The 6524-nt window shown below is 42.2% G+C and overlaps 1 long non-coding RNA gene across 2 annotated transcripts; it reads left to right on the plus strand.

Annotated features, from left to right (window-relative positions):
- The first annotated feature begins 286 nt into the window (after positions 1–286).
- On the plus strand, positions 287–4528 carry LOC139318389 (uncharacterized). Of its 2 annotated transcripts, none has more exons than XR_011600508.1 (5): positions 287–372; positions 1928–2045; positions 2232–2364; positions 2963–3122; positions 4197–4528. It is a non-coding gene; the product is annotated as an uncharacterized lncRNA (long non-coding RNA). The 2 variants fall into 2 exon arrangements; XR_011600507.1 differs by having other exon boundaries at positions 2982–3122.
- Positions 4529–6524: the final 1996 nt, after the last annotated feature.

Here is a 6524-nt window from a genome sequence, read left to right on the forward strand (position 1 = left end):
GGGCTGTCTCTGGAAAACGCCTGAATGGGGAGAGAAGAAAAAAAACAAAAACCCCCATAAGGGTTATTATCGGCAAAGCTGATTTGAAAAGAGGATTTAGTCCGACCGGCCGCGTATGCCCCGTCGCCTCTATTTATATCAACACTACTGAACAAGGTCGGTTTTAAGGAAAGGAAGCTCACCCATCCCCGGCAGTGCTGAGGACACCTAGGGAGGTCTTTTAGATCGCACCGGAAATCAGCGGCGGAAAGGAGGTGGGAGTTGTAGTCCGAGGATGAGCTGAGGCTCCTATTGGCTGTCTTGGAGGCTCGCAGGCGTTTGGATGGGACGCGGATGAGCGGAATCCCTGGGAGCCGCGGGGCGCAGGGTCAGGTAAGCCCACCGCCCGAGGATCGTGTTCTTCCGATCGTGATCTCCTTTTGACCACTAGGGTCTTCTTTGTCTCCCTCTCCGTAAAAACTAAAGGCTCTAATGGCGTTGTGGCCGCCGCTCTTAACAGTAACAAGAGTTGGAAGGGACCTTGGAGGTCATCTAGTCCAACCCCCTGCTCACGCTGTACTAGGGATTCGAACCGCCGAACTGCCGACCTTTCTGATCGACAAGCTCAGCGTCTTAGCCTGCTAGTATCCCTTATTGATGTAGCCCAGCCAAGAGATCGCAAGTTGCGTTGTGGAAACTTATGTGCCGCAGGAGCACTGAGAAATCCCTGAAAAGTGACATTTTCTTACTTATCTGCTGGGAATGACCCTTGGTCTATTCAGCCTCTTATAAGGGGATGGGGCTACAGGTATCAAGCTTTGATTGTACCTGCCACTAGTCCCATTGGTACCCTGGGGTTTTGCATTAAAGGACAGTGGTTTAGCCACCCTAGTCAGCCAATATGTCATTATCATTATCCCCATCCCCAATTTTGTGAATGGAGATATTGCTTCCGGAAAGCAACTGCCTCTCTCTGTCTTGTTAGACATTTTAAAGAAGATACTTAAAGAGTGATTAAAAGAAAGAAAGAAAAAAAAATGGAGATAAAATACAACTACGTAAACAAGGAATTAAAATGGCTAAAGGTTATAGCTGTTGAATATATTGTTCAGAAGATTAAACATTGCTACAGTCTAAGATAAACACGAATATCAAGAACTATGATCGACATATTATAAATCAGCAAATGAGATTTCTCTGCTGGAGTAAATGAAGCCTAAGGATCTAAAATATGGAGAGAAATAAAGCCTAAGGACCTAAAATATCTAAAATAAGGATCTCAAAAGGGGGGGGAGAGAGAGCGCTAAATTTTACATTGATACAAATCCATATATTAAGTTGTAATAGTTTCAGTTTGAATTTAATTCAGTTCTTAGATTAACCTTAGTTATTGTAGACCTCAAAGCATGCTCCTACAACTTCTTCCAATTCTTCCTATTCTTCCAATAGGAAAATTAAGGAACCTTCCCCACCAAGACTCTCTGGTATTTATCACCATAATATTTAAATGCTTCAGGGATTCCCACCTGAGTGTCCCAGGGGTACTTATTTGCCCATTGCAAAAGAAATAAATGAAATTGTACTGCAATTTCTTGCAAGAATTTGCAAGAAGTGTAAAATATGATAGGGCAGATTGCATCCGATCATTAGCGAGACATTTTTTTCCTATGCATTTTATATGTCGTAAGGGATTAGTGACTGGTGTGGCAGAGATCCAGGTCAAGCTATCGACTCTTCTTTCTCCTTTCTAGTGTTCTGTCACTTCTTCAAATCACCAATCATATAGTGCATGACATGCTGAAGCAAGCAGGCTGCTGTAACAACTGGGCATTTTCATCTTGGAAAAGGACAACTTTCCATGGTTCTTGCATTCATTTCCACTTTCTCTTCCTGCATGCTCATTACTGAGATAGCCTCCAATCTCTCTCTCTCTCTTGGTAATTCACAGGTTGTCAATGTCAGGATAGAAAGCTGGTGACAGTGAAGGTTCTTTTGTTGTCATAGTCCTCGCTTGAAATAGCCACAAAGATCCCGGCGCAAGCCAGCAAAGGAAGAAGAACCTGTTTGTAAGTGAAGCTGTGACTTCCTGTTGAGTTCTCTTGATTCTGCCATTTTTACCCCAAAAAACTCCGAAGTATCCCACAATTCAGAAGTAGGTGCTGCATGCACTATGCTTCCAATTTAATGAAGCAGTGGCCTTTGTGGGCAAATGATGTATGCATGTTCTTGCTGATATTTGTGTATCTATTCAGGGCTGCACAATGAGGGAAGGTTGTTCCCCTCTTCCTAATTCTGTGTCTTCTCATCCAACCACCTCTTTGGAAGACCCCAGGCCATCCACTTCTGCTATGGCACTAGAGGAACTGGATAGTCCCAGACGACATGGTAAGTCAGCTGTCAGGGTTCCAACAGATGCCAATTAAATCATGAGTCTTGAGCCAAGCTTCAAAAGAAATCCATTTATTAGGAGCTTCATGTTAGCATGTTCCCAAGTGAAGCCAGCTCTGACCCTACGTAATTTACGCTCCAATTATGACCCTGTTTCCCCCATCCCCCCAGAGTGTGTCATCAATCACATTCACCAACGGAGCAATTTCACGGGTTGTAGAGGTCACTCCCCTCGGCTGCTGTAGGTAAACCTGGGATACAGCCTTGAGAGAGAGAAGCGTGGAATGTGCATCTTTCTTTGGCTGCTGTGCCATTTCACCGGTTTCCCATCCCCACTGGCCTATGGCAACTTGAGAGCAGGCCAGGGATGCTTTGCAAGTTGACATCAGCATGTCAAAACCTCTGCCACTGGGGGCTACCAGACAGGCCATGTGCCAAATGCCTTAAGAGATTTATGCTTTGCCCATTTTGCCTCTACCTAATGCAAAGCTCCTCTTGATCCAGTTTAAAGTGAATGTGGTACAATAAACGTCCATTATCTAGTGGGAATAATTTCATGTAGTCATCCGAAGTATTTATATTGTATCTCAAATAGCTTTCACACTGTGCCACAGGGAAACTACAAAGGAAAGGAACGGAGACCAGAGATGCTTCAACAGTACTGGCACCAACATCACAGCCAAAGGAAGGAAGTACCAGTATGGAGGCCTTTCGCCTTTCCTTGGAGGATCTCAGGGTAGCAGTGCTCCAGAACTGTAAGCCTGAAGCACTTTCAACTTTGTCTTAATTAATGTACTCACTTGACATGGAAGCACAGGGTTTACTTCTTCAGCCACACTCCACAAAAATAGCTAGGAGCAATATTCCCAGGTTTGCCCAAGCAGTGGGAAAGGTGCTTCAAGTCAAATGAATTGACCAATCAAAATCAAGATGGAAGCTCAGATAGAAATGAAGATCTTGAAATCCAAGAGAGAAGTTATTTTACTTAACAACTTTATAGCTTCTTTAGATTTGCTCCAAGTCTTACTTACAAACACCCATTAGACCTGCGTAGTGGAATGGAACAATCTCTGTTGAAACCATTCCCCTTTAGACTGGTGCTATTGCCCAGAGTGCTCACCAAAGCAATGATAGTTCTAAGAAGAAATCTTGCTCGCCAGAGCACTCTTGAGAGAGAAAGCATTGAACAGCTTTAACTTGAGGAAGATGCTTAACTGAGATGTCAAATGTTCCTCAGCATGCTGGCTGAGGAATTCTCGGAGTTGAAGTCCGTACATCTTTAAAGTTGCCGAGGTAGAGAAACACTGCTTTAACCTTTCCTGGCTTTCCTTGGAAATATGGTTTTAATATACCGTACTTTTCAGAGTATAAGACACCTTTTTGCCCCGCTAAAAGAGGGTGGAAATGTTGGTGCATCTTCTACACCGAATACAGCCATTTTTGGCCTCCCAAAACCCCGTCCCGCGCATCCCGCTTTTGCGAAAAACGGGCTCATTTTCTGCAAAAATGGGATGCGCAGAGTGTTTGGGAGGCCTGCAGAGTATTCCTGGGGGCCAGGGAGGGCAAAAACTTTTTTTTTTCTTGTTTACCTCTTCGAAATCTTGGTGAGTCTTATACTCCAGTGCGTTTTATAATCCGAAAAATATGGTATCTCTTTCCTGTTGGCTCCCTCTTTGGTAACCAAGAACAAGAACTGCATTTACTGTAAGCTCATGGGATGTGGTACATTTAAAATAGGCTTTTCCCCCCCAATTCTAAATGCAATCACTGCCATCAGCTTTGGTGATATAGCTTCTTACTTTACCTCTCTTTGACCTCTCTTTTGACAGTGAAAACCATGAACCGTCGTCTTGAGGCACAGAACAGAAGACTCTGCGCCCTGGAAGAATGGAGGGCAGAGTCAGAGGCCCATAGAAACGGTTTGCCCTAACCCTTCACGTTCTTCAGTCCTCCACCTTGCCTCATTTTCCATTTGTTTTAGGGTTTTTGTATGTATTTAAGTAAACCTTTTGTGAAGGGGGGCGTCAAACGAATGTCTTGTTTATTTTATTTTACTCATTTGATTTATAAACTCACTTTTCAGTCTGAGTGGAAGATACAGCACTCTCCCCTCAATTTTCTCCCCACAGCAGCAACTCCGAAATAAAGACCTAGTCCAGTAACTTAACCACTATGCTATTCTGGCTCTTTCCAGGCTTTTTCCACACAGCGGAAGTCCCCGTAGCTTCATTCTCTCTGGGTGTTGGCTGGAGAAGGGGCAGCTTGGCCATAAATACAGCTGCTTTTGACATTCACAAATAATTCACCCTCCTCTCCTCTCACATTCAAATTCTTTGCTACACTACAACCCCTATTGGTGGCAAATTCATCCACACATATTAACGATATTCCGGAGACTTAAGTCGCATTGATTGTAGGATGTTGAGCCACTTTGACTTCTCACACCTATGAATCAAACAAAAGGAATGCTTTCCTTCAAAACAAATTCAGGCGCTTTCTATTGAACATAAGAAAATGCTGGCATTTTTCTGATACTTTTTGTCATGAAATCAAATATTTTCACAGGTAACCATTACAGCTGGTAAGAAATCCAATCTGAGAGCATTTCAACGTTTCAAATTATGACCTAGAATGTGTTTCTACCCCAAAAGCACCTTGATCTTGACTAGTATCCATCCCAGGAGAATTTCTCTTAGGTTTATTTTGACAATATCAATATTGCAGTAGTTGAATTGCATCCCTTTCCCTCACCCCAATTCCCAGCAATGCCGTTGTCTCTCTTGTTTTTCAATCACTCCCCATCAACACTTTGTAAGCTGCTTTCCTAGGTGGCTGATTGTCTGCAGGCTATTAGGGAGAAGGAAAGAGTCCGAAATCTCAATACCAAGGAAGCAAATTAACCCCACCCACAGGTAGTGGTGCAAGGGAATGGTGGTGCTAGTAAGTCCAGGTCTGTGCAAGTACCTGGAAGTAGTATAGATATACGGGTTGTGATTGGCTACTGTAACTAGGCCAAAGCTAAAGTACCTCAAGCAAAATGATATCCCTCTATCAGGAGCAATGCAAATAAATCATAAGTTGCCACAGCAATGCAATATCATAGTACTGGTTCCAAGCATAGTGATTAGTCAAGGTGGCAGTATGGTACTGGTACTGATGCACAAGTTCTCCGAAACAGGAGCATTATTGTAAAGAGTAAAAAAATTGTGGCCATGGGAACCATTGTCGGCAAAAAAGCAAAAATCTGCATTGCACCTCAAACAACAGAACAAACAACATGTTTATAAAGGTTTTATTTAAGTGGTTTGGAAAGTTTCGGCTTGGTGTTATGCAAGCCAAAGAGCCTGTGACAGTATGAAACAGCCATACAAGCTGTGCATATTCCAATATCCAACCATGTCATCAATCATAGAATCTATGAAAGCATGTTAACTGCACTACATCAGAAGAAGGAAAGCAGTACCCTTACAACTTGAACAACTACTGAAGGTTAATTAAGGCTCAGATATGAGTTGGAGATAAGACAAAGTTTCAAAGATTGATGGTGGTGTGTCATATAAACATGGTTACCAGGGCGTATCTGTCCTGCAGCTAAGGGAGATGAAGTCCACAGTCATTTTTATTGTTTGATCCTCCAATGGATAAATATACCCATAACGCAAGGAACGTTGTACAGAAGAGCTACCTTTGCTCTGCCTTGGGAAAAACGTAATTTATGCAGTAATCTGAATGGTTTAATATGAAATAGAAATAATCATACAATACTCTGCCCTATTCTCACTTTAAGTAACAATTCACCAGGTCATCAAAAGACATAATAAGATGGTGTGTAATCTAACCGCCTCCTTAATATTAGAATTTCTTAAGGAAGTCCACTTAATTCAAGATTTTCACTTGGTAATTTTTGTATTAAGTCAACATTGCCATCTCAAAAACTAATTATGCTTCAAGCAATAAGACAAGAGTTTTATAAATGAAAATGTGAAGATCTCAAAAGATCTCCATATTGTTTTAATTTATAAAACCATAAAGACAGAATTTAATTTATAAAATGGGGAAGGAAGGAATCCAGCAAGACCAGAAGTCAACACACCTCCGCCCTTAAAAATCATTCTTCCTGAGACTATTATGGTCAGTGCTAACATTTCAGAATAAAG

Source organism: Pituophis catenifer, unplaced genomic scaffold (genome assembly GCF_029215685.1).
Source record: "Pituophis catenifer annectens isolate HBS135680 unplaced genomic scaffold, rPitCat1.0.hap2 SCAF_6, whole genome shotgun sequence".
NCBI lineage: Eukaryota > Metazoa > Chordata > Lepidosauria > Squamata > Colubridae > Pituophis > Pituophis catenifer.